This window comes from Lissotriton helveticus, chromosome 11 (genome assembly GCF_964261635.1).
Source record: "Lissotriton helveticus chromosome 11, aLisHel1.1, whole genome shotgun sequence".
NCBI classification, from domain to species: domain Eukaryota; kingdom Metazoa; phylum Chordata; class Amphibia; order Caudata; family Salamandridae; genus Lissotriton; species Lissotriton helveticus.
In genome coordinates, this window is record NC_136072.1 from 229,808,142 (window position 1) to 229,820,561 (window position 12,420).

At 41.8% G+C, this 12,420-nt stretch overlaps 1 protein-coding gene and 1 long non-coding RNA gene across 5 annotated transcripts in view; one reads left to right on the forward strand and one right to left on the reverse strand.

Moving 5' to 3' along the window:
* Positions 1-12,420, forward strand: part of DHX36 (DEAH-box helicase 36) — a 445,724-nt gene that overhangs the window by 276,728 nt on the left and 156,576 nt on the right. The gene's annotated exons all lie outside the window — the stretch shown is intronic.
* On the reverse strand, positions 11,558-11,957 carry LOC144791838 (uncharacterized). The gene is made up of 3 exons (XR_013602475.1): positions 11,897-11,957; positions 11,722-11,803; positions 11,558-11,627 (listed from the first exon to the last, which is right to left on the reverse strand). It is a non-coding gene; the product is annotated as an uncharacterized LOC144791838 (long non-coding RNA).

Here is a 12,420-nt window from a genome sequence, read left to right on the forward strand (position 1 = left end):
GTAGAGTGGTTTACCGTGTCGAACGCGGCCGACATGTCGAGCAGCACCAAAAATGCTGCTCGACCACTGTCGACAGGCGAACGAAGGTCGTCCAGGACAACCACTAGTGCACGCCGGAAGCTGAACTGGGCTGCATCTAGACAGGCATTAGTCTCTAAAAAACTAGACAGATTTAGTGACATATTTTTCCAAGATTTTAATTGGAAAATGCAGTAAAGAAATAGGCCTGTAATTCACAGGACAAAGAGGATCGAGAGTGGCTTTTTTCAATAGTGGAGATACCACCGCCAATTTCCAACTATCAGAAACCGTAGCAGTACTGAGAGACTGGCAACAGATAGAGTGTCGAAGAGGAAAAAGCTCCACTGGAACAGCTTCCAAAACTTACCAGCGGAGAGCCTGATGAGACACTGTTGGCCAGAATACAGAAATCCTCATAAGATGGAAGGGTGAAGCTAGACAGTGTCGAGTGTGCCATGGCTTCCCTAGTGTCAGCTGGGGTCAGTATAGACTCCAGCTCAGTGATAGACTAGGTATTAAAAGTACTAGAAGCAGAAAGACCACTCAGGATGGCGGTAATCTTGTCCTCAAAAGTGGAGGCCAGAGAATCGCACAGTGCCTGCGAGGCAGGGATGCTATTAGTGGCACAGGCAGGATTGGAGAGATCATTGACAATTTTAAAAAGGGTTTGTGATTTGTTAGTCGCGTGTGCCAGCGTAACCTCAAGGTACGTGGCTTTAGCACATTTTATCGCCCAGGAGGACATGTTTAAAAATAATTTTATCAGACTCAAGATAGTGCTTTCTCCAAGTTCTTTCAGCTTGCCTGCAACACAGTTTCAGCTGAAAGAGTTCATTAGAATACCAGGGGGCAGCGTGCTTGGGTCTATCCTTTACTTTCCTTAATGCGGTCATTCTATTTAGGGATTCTGTGATCTGATGACAGAGGCTCCTGTAGCTATCCTCCACTCCTTTCTCCAGGATAAAGCCACAAGATAGCAAAGCAGGCAGTGTAAGTAGTCATCAATAGGTAAATCGGGCTCATCCTAGTTGACTTGTGTCTCCCTGGAAGTGCTTCTCTATTTACCAATGCATCGTCAACAATAATATAAGATAATTCACACACTATAGCTTCTGAAACTCATTTGAACTTTTCAAAACTTTCCAAATCTAATTCTAGAAAAACTTTGAAGTGAGAGCAGGACAAAGTGTACTTCTTCCTTCAAACCACCCAGCTAACAATATTCACAATACTTTGGATACTAATTACTGTGCTTCTTAGATTCTTGAAGATTTGCTTCCTCCCAAGCCACCTCCCACTCCGAATGCATATGAGTCCATGCAATTAGCTGTGAACCAAAAATGGTCAGTTTGGCAGGTTCTATGCTTTTGTTAAACATCCAGGCCTGTTGTAAAGATCATGACTGTTTTATATGCAGAAGCAGAGAGGAACAAGATCACAATCACCACTCTGGAGGATACTGCGGAGTCTGCACTCATGTAGTATAGATTACTTTTATAGTGGTTAAAAATTAAGGCTATGTACAGAAGTATTTTAGATCTACCAGTGCTCAGGCTGATGTATCGTATGTTTTTGTAGCCATCCATGTTGTATCCTTAAAGATCATGACTGGTAACATAACTGTAGTGTTTCATTTACAGTAGCTGTCTGTAATGGTACTGTGGACAAACAATTATGGGTTTTAATGTAGCCCAAAAGAATTTGGAAAGGATTGATCGGTTTCTGCATTAGCACAGTGAGGGGAAAAAGTGGACAGAAATGAAATTCAGAATAATTACTAATGGCTAAGAGTAGCTCTGTTTTTGCTGTATAGAGAAGCAGGAAGGTACACAATCACTGCAGCATTCCACGGAGGCTCTTGAGTTCTAACGTCCATGCATTGCTCATATAGTTAATCAGTGCCATAGTTGTTACTGTGTGCAGTCGACAAACTATTGTACGGCTTAAAGAGGAGGTAACAGACCTGACATTGAGAACTAAATTATGTTAAACCACAGCATCCCTTTGATTAGTGTAAGACCTATATCAGATGGTCTTCTTTGGATCTGGAGTATTCTTTCAAGCAGTCTGTGTTTTCAATTCCATGGTCATCTGTGTAAATAGGTGTGCATATTAGTACCACACCGACTCAAAAGCATACAGAAAACGTTACTAGAGCCATTCACAACAACCTATAACACACCAGTCTGGGTGAGAAAAGTGTGGCCCACAGACATGTAGTAACAATCAGATCAGCTTCCCCTCAAACGCAAGAGCCATCTATGCCTTATAATGGGGCACTAATAAATAGTTCCTCACCACAAATTGTTTTAACAGCTTGAAAGCCTGACACAAGTGTAAATGAAGATGGCACATCAAGGCTTTCTAGAGATGTGTTGAGTGATTAAAGCAGAGGACAAGAGCCACCTATTACTCATTCTGTAAGAAAATGTATAGTTTTATATTGAGTGTAACAATGAAAGTTTGCCCTCTACTTTACCCCAGCTACACAAAATATTGCCTACATTGATTTATGTTACACACTAGGGATTGTGTCGGAGCTTGATCAAGATTCACCAGGCAGCAATCTCCAAGTTTTGAATTTAATGAATTAAGAACCATTTATTTTCTGGAAGGGAAGATTTATTTATGACTTATTGAACCTCCAAGGGATTGCTAGACAGCAACACATTTTGGAGCTAAATACTGTTTTAGTGACTCTTAATGACAACCTTTTCGAGCTGATAGGTGTCTCCTGTGAATCACTTTAATAACTGGATTGTTGTGGAGAAGACTCCTAGATGTAATCAAGAGGGCATACTCACTATTCTAAAAGGATAAAGTAATTCTGAGAACCATCCAGACATCCACACCAAAAGATACAACAGACTTTCTCTTGAATCAGCTCATTATTTCTCTATCCACTTTTTCCAGACTCAGACATTCTAAGAAGAGAAGGCCTTGCTCTTGTCATATTTGTAAACAATCAAGCAACTGTGAAGAGTTACTTGAGAGAGCATAGATAGATGGTTGGAATTGCATGCATCTTTGAACTCACCAGTTGTCGTTTTGCTACATTTTATGCAATATTTTTCATCCTGTGTCATCTAAATAAAGAGTCTTCTAATAGAGAATTAGAAATGTAGCTGTGAATTTGTTCTGATATATTAACACATGATTTTTCAGGAATATTTTACTATACTGTTTCTTTTATTGATGCAGCACTGGCAGCTATTTTGCTTGATAAAATTGATAGAGATCGCGGGTCACCCGGCCAATACTTTCACCATACACGTACCAGGCCCATGTACTTTTCTCCAATTAAAATCATATATATTAATCGGGTGACCTTACACTCTCTACCACCAGTAACCCTGGGTTCCTTCCTATGCAATTCTAGTGTACCCGACTTACCAATCCACCGTTACAGGTACCTATGACCACAATGGATCAGGGAGCTAGATGTAAAAGAAAAGCAGGCAAATACAAATACCGACTTTATATGTCTTAATATTCATTAAATGAACACAGACTACTGGGAAGTTTTAAAAGTTTATCTTAGAATTCAGAATTCGATAGTATACAATTTACCGCAAGAAGGCAATCTACAATCAGAATAACGAAAATCACATAACCATACAGGAAAAATATAAGGGCAACCATTTATGAGTCTATGATGAGCAGAAAACAGGGAAAAATGCTAAACAGCTTTTTAGAAATGGAACTCAAGAATGCACACCTACGAATGGGCAAGCTTATGCACGTACTAGAATTACACTATTGGGACGTACTTCATGAGTGAGAATTTAGGAATCCTATCCATCTATAGGAAGGGTGAAGAAGTGGAACACACTATAGTTCTAGCATCATTTCTTTAAATCAGATTGCAGGAGAAAAGTATAAACCACATCTATAATTCATAAACAGTATGGAAAAATGTATACTAAAAGGTAGGGAAACATAGGGGCATGCTATGGAAATATATGCATTGACTCTTCATATAGTAGTTTGCGGAAAACATGGAAAATTTAACATATGCAAAGGTATGTCTTTATTGAAGCTAAGACAGAAAAATAGAAAGGTGCAGTATAGAGTTTTCGCACTTATAATTACCTAGACTGGTGTGAAGACCAACCCTGGCCACGGGTCAGTTAAGGACAGGATAAACCCCAAGGAAGGACAGTCATCAATGGGACAGCAGATGCAGAATGGACACCCCAGGACAGGACAGGAAAACCAGATTAGGATCAGGACAGGACCACCAAGGCACGACCAGCACCCGCAGTTCGGAAGCAACGCCTGCGCTCCACCCTCTCTGCAGCTATCAGTCAGAACCCCGATTGGGTTAGCGAACTCCCCAGCAAAGTGCTCCGCCAGCACTTAAGGTTTAGTAAAACCTTTGAGTCTATGGTCAAATTCGGACAGAGTGCTCCGCAGCACTCTGTATTCAGTCACCTATTGGGTGCGTTGGGTCAGTGACAGGTCAGCTATTCAGACAAGTCGGACAATTTCTCTAGCTAAACCTAGGCTGGATATACTGTTTTCGGGTCAGTGTACCACCCCCCAAATGTTGCAAGTGTCAGAATCCCCAATTTCGATTGGTCCCCAAGTAGGATAGGTTAACACACCAATCAGAACAAACTTCTTCAAGCCTAAATTTACATTTTATGGGACCGCCTAGTGATTTTGGGGTTCTCACGAAAAGCTCGACAGAATACAATAGAAAATAACATTTGTATCGAACTAGGAACAGTTTAGCTCCATCCCTCTGGGTCAGAGGTTGTGTTCACAGGAGCATCTTGACTGTGGCTGCCAGCTGGCTTTGTTCCATTGCTCAAGGCTGCCTTCTCCCTGGCTGCGTGACATGCGCAGTAGGGACTTTCAAGATGGTTCACGTCTCACTCAGACCCCCAATACCGCGGTACATGAAAAGTAAGCGAAAACAAATTAAAACATAGAAATAAATGAATTCATTGTATATCATGAATAGCTACTTTATATTTCTTACTATAAAAATATACTATGCCATTATGAATTAGTGCAACAAATTAATAACACGAGAGCATCTTCGCAAGCTTCACCACGTTAAGACACAAACAGCCATTTTGAGGCTAGTACGCATGCGCACATTTTCCCACCAGAACTGCAACTACGTCACGTCACGTGAGTGTGACTAACGCATGCGCAGAAGCAAATGCCCAAGCGGCGGCCATTTTAGGAACAAGGGTTAATTGTATTAGTAAAACACATAGGCAAGCGTCACTAATATACACGCACATCCAAAATAAAAGGAAATTAGTAAGACATACAGGTTGAATTACAGGATTATAAGTTATTCGAGGTTCTTGATTCAAGCAAGTTGCGTAATATGCGAAATCTTGCTCTATCAATCCCTCTTTGATGATATTTACTATCATCACAAACTAATGGAACCAGATGCCAACTTTTCAAACTTTGTGCATTTCCATCTCTTCCAACATTCGATTCAATTTCTCTTTCACATCTTTATCGGGGTGAGAATTTTTAATCTTTTTGTAAATCTTATTATTTAAGTCTTCCAATTCAAGCTCATCCACCCTCCGTTTCACACCTCTTCTATTCACAGTGTATTTCTTTGTGTGTTTGCGACATTTGCAACAGACAAATGTTACGTTATGTTATAGTTTTGTTGAAGCGCACAGCTGTCCCAGTCAAGGGGCGTCCCGGCGCTAACCATTCATTGTACAGGAGACTGATAGGCGGAGCAAGGAATCTTAGTTTGAAGGGAAGAGGAAGGTCTTGATGGCTCTTCTGAATAATAATGGTTCGTCTATGCAGCGAATAGATGTAGGCAGAGAGTTCCACAATTTAGCCGCTAGTAGTCGAAAGGAGTCTGAATTTAGGTATAGTCACCAGGTGTTGACCCAAAGAATGAAGGTTGCGTTGGGGGATGTAGGGAGTTAGGAGAGGACAGAGAAGCTCAGGGCTAGTACCTTTCAGAATCTTAAATTCCACACAAAGCGCCTTGAACTGAATTCTTGATTGAATCGGTAGCCAGTGAATGGCACTGATAGTAGCTCTGGCAGAGCATCTGCGTGGGAGTCCTACAATAGCACGCGCTGCCGCGTTCTGGACTCCCTGCAGGCGTAAGATCTCGGCTTTATTAGCGCCAAGAAGTAGAACACTGGCATAGTCCAGGAACGATAGAATAGTAGCTTGGATAATGAGCTGACGGATAGGCGCACTAAAGAACCTCAGAATGGGACGGAGGCCCCTCAACAGGCCCACACAAGTCGCTGCCACTTTCTTCGTGTGGTACTGAAATTTGAGGTCCGCATCCAGCCAAACTCCCAGGTTCTTAACCTCTGGCTTGGGTATAGGTATGGTGCCTAAAGAAGCCGGCCACCATTGTTCATTCCAGAGGGAGATGTTCTTCCCTACCAACATCACTTCTGTTTTTGTAGCGTTCAATTGTAAACAGTTGTCAGCCAGCCAACGGGTGACTGCAGTCATTCCATCTCTAAACCTCGTGGCAGCAGCGGAGGGGCCTTCGGTCAAGGTGACAACCAGCTGAGTATCGTCAGCGTACGATACCAGTGTTAGGCCCCACTCTCTTGCTACAGCTGCGAGAGGTTGCACATAAAGGTTGAACAACGTCGGGCTCAACGCAGAGCCCTGCGGAACACCTTGACGGATGGAATGAACTTGAGATAAAAAAGGTGGCGCCGACACCTGGAAGGATCTATCCGACAAAAAGGCACAAAACCATTCCAGAGCTTGGCCAGTGATCCCGATGGTCTCCAAACGGGATATGGCGAAACCTAGAGACCCTTACGGGTGATTGTGCGCTTTACAAATGTGGATTATTAATGACCTACAGCGGAGAGACCATCAGTAAGTCTCTTCCAGGCACTATCAACCTCCAGTGGTTTGAGTTCTTTTTCCAAATTAGTAATGTTTTTCACATACTTTTTGATCTGTACACTTTTGTCCGGTATGTAAGTGCAACAATGTTGCGCTTTCAGCATCCGGCAGACTCCGCCCTCTTTTGCTAATAAGGTATCAAGAGCAAGTCTGTTCTGCAAAACCATTGATCTGATCGCAACCATTTCGGTATTTACCAACAGAAATCCATGAGCAGTGTCAGTAGACAGCACATCCACTATTGTGGATAATTTGCAAATTCTGTGTGTGTTCAGAACCACTCCCACTCCAGGTATCAGTGCACTAAAAATACTACCCATTATTTCACCTACGCTTTCTCTTTTACTATGCACTAAGCCATTAGTGTTTTCATTGCTTCCAGCAATTTCATTCACATGGTATATTTTCGGGAAAACAATGCCAAAGTAGCAGCTTCCATACCAGTGATCCGGCAATTTGAAATAAGCCTTGTTTCCACATATATAATAAATTCCGGGAAACGCAGGTTCTGACCCATTTTTGAAACCCTAACCTCCAATTACCATGTAATTGTGTTCACATTGACTGGAACCAATGAAAATGTTATTATAATAACTAGTCTTTTCGCGGTGAAGACAGAGTTTCCCTTTCCTCTCGAAATCCAGCAACAAAGCAGGACCCGCCCCACTATTTGAGGTGCTTTCCATGTTTTCAGCCCATTTAGGAGTTTTCTGTCTTTTGTCATTTGCCTTTCTTTGGAAACTCTCCCTTCTTTTCTCTGCCATGTTTAAAAACATTTTTTCTTGCTCATGTAATGAACAGGTCAAGTTATCTCTGTGTGCTTCGTTTAAGTCTATGGTACCTATAGTCAGAAAGTATTCTCCCATATAACGTGTAACGTCACTTTTGGTATGTACAGGATTCAGATTTCCACGTATAGGAAGTTCAGAAAATATCACGTCAGAGTTAGAATAGTAGTACTGTAACGGTCCTCTTTTGTAAAATAAGCTCGCTAAAATACTACAGGAAATTCCATAAGTCAAGGGTAGGTGATGATAAGTCACGCCTTCAGCTACAGAAGTAGGTAGCTTCATGCAGACATAGCAGTCTTCTATTTCCATAGTTTCTACATTATGCACTAACAGGTTTGCGAAAACATTTAAATTAGTCTGGTTCTTAACTCCGTGATAATGTAGTCCTTCCTCATCTGATGCTTCTAAGTCTGATTTCGTTTGTCTAAGTGCTTTTTCACGTCTTTCTACACTTCGTGTTGTCAGTTCTTCAGTGTCAGTGTTCATAGTCTGTGTAGGGTCAATATTAGTATTTTTGCTCACCATATAAGGAATAAAAACTGTTAGTCCTATCCATATTATTATCACTATAGCTATACTACATATACATACTTTGCAGCATGTTTTGCAACAATTGCGTTTAGGCCTTCCATTCACTTTTGAATCAGACATTTTCATTCAGAAGAAGTTTCTCAACCCCACTTTGTAACTTTGCACAAATAGCTTACTCTGCGCAACTTCAGGTTGGTTCGTTTTCTTCGGCAGACTGAGCAGCAATCTATTCTTCGTCACTTTCGTCAGTTATATCAAGATCCTCAAACTCCTCCAAAATTAGATAAGTCCATTCAGGATCCTGGTATTTCTCATTCAGTCTTTTTATTCGATCACTCCTTTTGGAGCTTTCTCCAGCTTGTTCTGTAATACGGGAACTTTTCCTTCTTTGCTCAAGTTTATCTTCTACTGTTCTTAGTCTCAGTTTTAGTCTCTTAATATATCTGGGTTCTATATTTTTCTTTTTCTTGAGTCTTTTAGCTGGCACTGTGATTTGGCTTTCTTCTAATGCTCTTTTATTTTCGTTTGTTGTGGCACTTCTGCTTCCGCTTCTTCCCTTCCTGTCTGACTACTCCCAGGTCTTGTATCTATTTCTTCTGCCTGGTTGCTAAGCTGGCCTTGTTCAGGTGTATTCTGAATTTGGCTTTCGAGTGTCTCTGTTTCTGTATCCTGAACACGTTTTTCTAGTTCTATCTGACCCTGTTCAAGCACTTCAATCTCTTGATTTTCTTCTGCTCGAACTTTTGCACTAGTTCTAGTCTGTCCCTTTTCGATTTCAGGAGTTTGTGGAGGTGTGTCAATTACTTGCTCTGTCCCTGTCTGACCTTCTCCTTCCTCAGACTTGACGTGAATCTCAATAATCTGAGGGTCTTCGCCTGTGCCTATCTCTTCCTCTCTATTCCACTCTCTATCTTCGTAGGTTTGACTTCTTGTTCTGATTGGGTCATTAGTCAGGTCAATTATGGGTATCCAATCATCTTGACTGGTGCTCGGTTGTTCGTCATCAGCTACTTCAGGACCAACGTCTGCAGACCCCTCAGCTGGACAACCTTCAGCGTCAGTTTTCTCGTCTGGAATCACCTTCTGCGTATGGCTGGCATGGATCCACTTTGGAACACCGGCACACTTCACCGCTGTCGTGGTCACCAGTATCACTTGGCGTTGTTTTCCCCACCTCGGTGCCAGGCAACTTGAACGAGTATGTTTCTTGAGTACAACCCAGTCGCCAGGAACTAATTTGTGGACTGGAGTTGTGGGATTGGCGACGGCGTCTTCCCCAATCTGGCGAGCGATAGAACGCACTTGGTCACCCAGTTGCTTGCAGTACTCAAGTACTAAATCATCAGAAATGTTTAGCAGTTTATGTCCTGGTACCCATGCTTGTCTCATCACTCTTCCCATCAGAATTTCATGAGGGCTCAGGCCTGTTTTTCGGTCTGGAATACTTCTGAGTCCCATCAGAACAAGAGGTAAAGCATTTATCCAGTTCATGCCAGTAGATTCACACATCTTTCCTAATCTCGATTTTATAGTGCCATTTATCTGTTCCACCACTCCAGAAGCCTCTGGACGATATGCACAGTGCCGCTTTTGTGTGATCTTGAACGCTTTACAGAGCTGATCGATTACCTCATTCTGAAAATGTTTGCCTCTATCTGATTCAATAGTGACTGGGACCCCGAACCTAGGTATTAATTCTCGCAGTAACAATTTGGCTACAGTTATGGCGTCATTCTTTTTGGCAGGGTAGGCTTCTACCCATTTTGAAAACAGGCAGACAATGACAAGAACATATCTCATTCCCTCACAGCGAGGCAGGGTGATGAAGTCAATTTGTACTCTTACAAAGGGACCCCCTGATTTCCCAATTTTTCCTAATTCAACTACTGTTCTTTTCCCAGCGTTGAATTGCTGACATGTCAAGCACCTCTGGCAGAGCGACTCTGCTACCTTCCTGAACTTCGGATTGTACCATGTTTGTTGGAAAACTAGAACCATGGCGTCCCTACCAGTGTGTGAATCTCCATGTATCAGTCTGGCCATAGAAGCAAGCAGATGTCTAGGCAACACAGGCATACCATTTGGGCCCACAATGACACCATCCTCACTTCTCTGTCGACAACCAAGTTTCCTCCACTTTTCCTTCTCTTTCGATGGCACAGCATGCTGCCAATCTCTCAACTCTTCCCAGGTAGGCACCTCTTCAAACACCATAAGTTGGCAGCTGTTTCCAGGTCCCCCCAGTTTAACATTTACAGACATGCGATTTCTGGCACAATGTTTGGCCACTTCATCAGCAAATCGGTTTCCCAAAGTTATAGGGTCAAGGCCAGATTTGTGAGCAGCACATTTGACCACTGCCAATTATTTTGGTAATTGGATTGCCTCCAGTAAATCTTGTACAACCTTCCCATTTTGAATGGGAGTACCTGAAGAAGTCAGAAACTCCCTTTGTAGCCACAATTGGCCGAAGTCATGCACAACCCCATAACAGTACTGACTGTCTGTATATACTGTTATTCTTTTGTTTTTCCCAATTTTACAGGCTCTTATCAATGCAATCAATTCGGCTACTTGTGCAGACTTCACTCCAAATAAACAGGATGCTTCTTTAATGCTGTCTACAGAGACTACTTTTTTTTTTTTTTTTTTTTTTTGCAAAAAAACGGAGTTTGGTCCTGGGACAGGGGGTCAACTGGACCGTAATATAATAAAACAAAAACAATGTTGTCCCCCAGGATAATTTTCTCTCACAACTTTGAGACTACAAACAAGGGAAAAAAAACTATTGTTTGTATGGGTTATTTTATTCAAACCCTTTTAGAAATTTTTTATTAAATCATTTTGAAAGGCATTTTTACGGTTGAGAAAAACACTACTTACAAACATTTACACTATTTACAGCTATCATACAAACAATTCTAAACACAAAACAATAACTATGTACAAATGAATCCACAGTTATAAACAAGCTTCTTTTACAATAAGAAAAACAACAATTCTGTTCGCACAAATAATCAATCTTTGTGAAAAATACAACTTATTAGAAAGCCCAACCAGGGTCAAAACAACAGGAAGAGGCAACAGAAAAATCACTTTGTACTCAACAATCAGTTACAGTTGACAAATGACTGTTAACTTTGCTCAATCAAAAGTGCCTATTCGCCGTTATGCCGACGCGTTTCAAATCTGGATGAAATCACAGATTCTCTTCAGGGCTCTGTCAGTGTGGTATTCTATAAAGATAAAGGAAGCTTGATTTAGCCACTATTTACAAAGATTGAGGACCTCCCCCTAGAACACAGGGACAGAAGTCGCAGGTTTTTTACCTTTTCATATGGATAACGCGATCCCGCGGTCCAATCATTCAAATAGAGAGGGGCCTTTTATTATGCAGAGGTTCTGTTAAAAAGATTATGAGAAAGGGATTTAATACCAAGCCTCTCAGAGACGTGCAGGTAGATGGTCCCACAATTTCAAAGCACACATTCCGTACCTTAAATTGTTTAAAACGGGGGCACCACTAGTTATTTTCTCCAAACATGGTTCTTCCGCTGTGTACTCATTAACGCTGCCGCCTGAAAGGCAACAGACATGTGCTGTACTTACTAAATGACCGTTCACTTTGCTAGCTCGATCTAAAACAGCGGTTTGCCTAACTGTTGGCGTACCTGGGTTTCTTTCTGAGGGGCAGTGAGTGATTTTGCTGTTATGCCGGACTCTCGCTGATGGGCAGGGATGCCTCCGCGGTATAACACTGCGTGCTTCAATCTCGCTTCGATCTGAAATAGTTATATTGAAATTGTAAAGCGCGAAGAAGCTACTTGTCTACCATCTACAGGAGACGCGCCAACACTCACCTCTCTTTCCAACCACGTACCAGGAAATGCGAACTCATTGGTGGAAAACCACCATGTGAGGCAACTACTTCATAGCTAATCCGCCGCTGAGCATTGTGGACTTTGTAGTTAAACAGATACTTCAAGTTTTGTAGGCGGGAAATCTCAGATAAAGAGTTGAGCCCCGTTTGGGTACTATTGAATTTTAGTATCAAATACGCTTCTTTTCTCAGAAGCATTTCATCGCTGTTTCCACTCAAATTAGTTTGATTCAAGTTGAACAGCACAGTCCACTTGAACTCATTTTCCCCATGATTTTGATCAATAAAGTGTTGGACAAGGGGCGCTGTGAGCAC